The sequence below is a fragment of the Apium graveolens genome, chromosome 7 (genome assembly GCF_009905375.1).
Source record: "Apium graveolens cultivar Ventura chromosome 7, ASM990537v1, whole genome shotgun sequence".
NCBI lineage: Eukaryota > Viridiplantae > Streptophyta > Magnoliopsida > Apiales > Apiaceae > Apium > Apium graveolens.
The window spans coordinates 263,937,770-263,940,940 of NC_133653.1; the positions used below are offsets into that span (position 1 = coordinate 263,937,770).

The 3,171-nt window shown below is 39.7% G+C and overlaps 1 non-coding gene across 1 annotated transcript; it reads left to right on the forward strand.

Moving 5' to 3' along the window:
• Positions 1-1,584: 1,584 nt before the first annotated feature.
• Positions 1,585-1,691, forward strand: LOC141676321 (small nucleolar RNA R71). The gene has a single exon (XR_012556919.1). It is a non-coding gene; the product is annotated as a small nucleolar RNA R71 (small nucleolar RNA).
• The last annotated feature ends 1,480 nt before the right edge of the window (positions 1,692-3,171 follow it).

Consider the following 3,171-nt stretch of genomic DNA (forward strand, 5'->3'; position numbering starts at 1 on the left):
CACTATTAAGCACTCCTCATTTTCAGTAGGGAACTTTATGGTATTGAACACATTAAAAGTTACATCCTGATCCATCACTTGCATGGTGAGCTCACCTTTCTACATATCTATCAAGGTTCGGCCAGTAGCCAAGAAAGGTTTTCCTAAGATTATGGGAATTTTCTTATTCTCCTCGAAATCAAGAATTACGAAATCAGCAGGGAAGATGAGTTTATCCACCTTGACCAAGACATCCTCCACAATACCTCGCGGATATGTAATAGAACGATCAGCCAACTGTAAAGTTATATAAGTAGGCTTTGGATCAGACAAGTTCAACTTCTTGAAGATTGACAAGGGCATCAGATTGATGCTAGCTCCACAGTTACATAGGCACTTGTCAAATGACACCATTCCAATGGTGCATGGAATAGTGAAGCTTTCAGGATCTTTAAGCTGCAGAGGTAACTTCTGTTGCAGTACAGCACTGCATTCCTCCGTGAGAGCAACGGTCTCTAAGTCATCAAGCTTCAGCTTCCTAGAGAGAATACCTTTCATAAACTTCGCATAACTAGGCATTTGTTCAAGAGCTTCAGCGAAAGGTATATTGATGTGAAGTTTCTTGAACACCTCCAAAAACTTCTCAAACTACTTATCCAGCTTTTTCTTCTACAGCCTCTTAGGAAAAGGAGGTGGAGGATAGATCTGTTTCTCCCCTGTATTACCCTCAGGAGGAGTGTGCTCAACAATAATCTTCCTTGGTTCCAATTCTACTTCCTGCTACTCTACTTCTTCAGCTACAGCTTTTTCATCCAAAACTTGAGTTTGTTCCGGATTTGCAACCTTACCAAACCTCAATGTAATTGCCTTTACATGCTCCTTAGCTTCCTTCTTGCCCGGCACTTCAGTATTCCTTGGAAGCATGCCAGGTTGATGATTCAGTAATGCATTAACAATCTGCCCAATCTGATTCTCCAAGGTCTTGATAGAAACAGCTTGGCTCTTGCACATAAGTCTCAACTCCTCCAATTCAGATTTTTCATTCATTTGTTGTAGCTCGAGCTGCTGTCTTGGTGCATATTACGGTTTTTAAAAACCAGGGGGTTGTACTGCTTTGCTGGGTACTGCTGATAAGGCTATTCAACCGCATTCTGATTATTACTCCAGCTGAAGTTAGGATGATTGCGGTTATTTGGATGATAACTGGTTGGAGCTTGTTGCCGTGATCTCTGAAAGTTGCTCACAAATTGAGCTGATTCACTAGAAATAGCACACTGCTAAGTTTCATGTGCCCGCGCACAAAGCTCACAAACACTAGTGATTTGATTAACTCCATAATTCGCCAAAGAGTCCACTTTCATCGTCAAAACTTAAAGTTGAGCAGTTATAGCAGTAGCTGTATCAACTTCCAGAATTCCTGCTACCTTGCCTTGCAACATTCTTTGTGTAGGATTCTGGTATTCATTAGCTGCCATGAGCTCAATCAACTCATAAGCTTCATTATAGCTTTTGGCCCTTAAGGCTCCACCAGATGCTGCATCGAGCATAGGTCTAGACTGAGCGCCCAAACCATTGTAGAAATAGTTTATAATCATCCAATCAGGCATGTCATGGTATGGGCACTTCCTTAGCATCTCCTTATATCGATCCCAAGCCTCACATAGAGATTCTCCAGTTTGCTGAGCAAACTGAGTAAGAGCTTTCCTGATTGCAGCAGTCTTCGCCATAGAAAATAATTTAGTGAGAAACTTTTGAGCTAGATCCTCCCATTTGGTGATAGACCCTGGTGGTAGAGAATGTAACCAACACTTTGCTTTATCCCTCAGAAAGAATGGGAAGAGTCGCAGCTTGATAACATCTTCAGTCACTCCATTGAACTTGAAAGTGTCACAAATCTCGATGAAATCCCTGATGTGCATGTTAGGATCTTCTATAGGAGAACCCTCAAATTGAACTGAGTTCTGTATCATCTGAATCATGCTCGACTTGATCTCAAAAGTGTTAGCCGAGATGGCTGGTCTGATGATGCTTGACTGAATATCATTGATCTTAGGATGAGAACAGTCCATCAGAGCCTTAGGATTTTCTGCTTGATCTCCCATCATTACTAAAGCTGGTTCCTCTACTTTCTCTTCGTCTTCTACTTTCTCTTCATCCTCAAAAACTTCCCTTTGAATCACTACAGCTTCTTCCTCGGCTTGATCCAGATTTCTCTTACGAGCCCGCGAACGCGTATGCATACACGCTCGCTAGAGTACCTGAAACACGACAAAGAAAAGAGTAGGTAAGTAACAATGTCCGAGTCAATAAACTTTAACGGTCACTGATGATAAACACATAAACTAAAAGTTAACACCGATCCTCGGCAGCGGCGCCAAAAACTTGTTAGTCGCTAAACACGCGCTAAAATTCACGCAAGTATACGCGTTCACAAGTAGTATAAGATATAAATCAGATTTGTTCCCACAGAGACTGGTTTAGATTAACTTTATGATTTATGCACTTATGAAACAATGATATGGCTATTATTCAATGCTAAGACGAATAACAATTTTGGGTTTGATTATACTAAGATTAACTATTGAGAATTATACTAGAGAACGTTAACTTAAGAGAGTAAAGAGAATTGAATAATACATGACACAAACATGGGATTCTAACTTCATTAAGTACTTCATTCAATAGCCTTTTCGCTCTTAACCTTAGCATGTAATGGTGATGACACTAATCAGATAACACGCAACTGATAAACGCCAACTTTCGTTGCACGAATACCATATTACCAGACATCCACAAAAGATATAGAAGATGAATAGACACCAATTATATTGAGACCCTATATGTCTATAGAATTTGACAACATCACGGTTAATTGCACAAGTTATCTATCATGATTACACATGGCAAGTAAGATGGTTAAAATTACCTACGAATCATGCATAATAATAACACATGAACCTATGCTAGCATGGCAAGTTCTAAATCCTTAAATTCACTATCGCTTCATTAAGAATTAACAGGCTATCTTATAATTTCGCAACGCTCATAAGATGAATAAGCACAACCAATACTAGGTTATCATATAATCACCACACACTAAGGTATCGAAACAAATCAATTAAAGAAATCCATAAATAAATCCGCTAAAACCCCACGACAACGATTAGCCCATAATCAGACTCATCATCAACG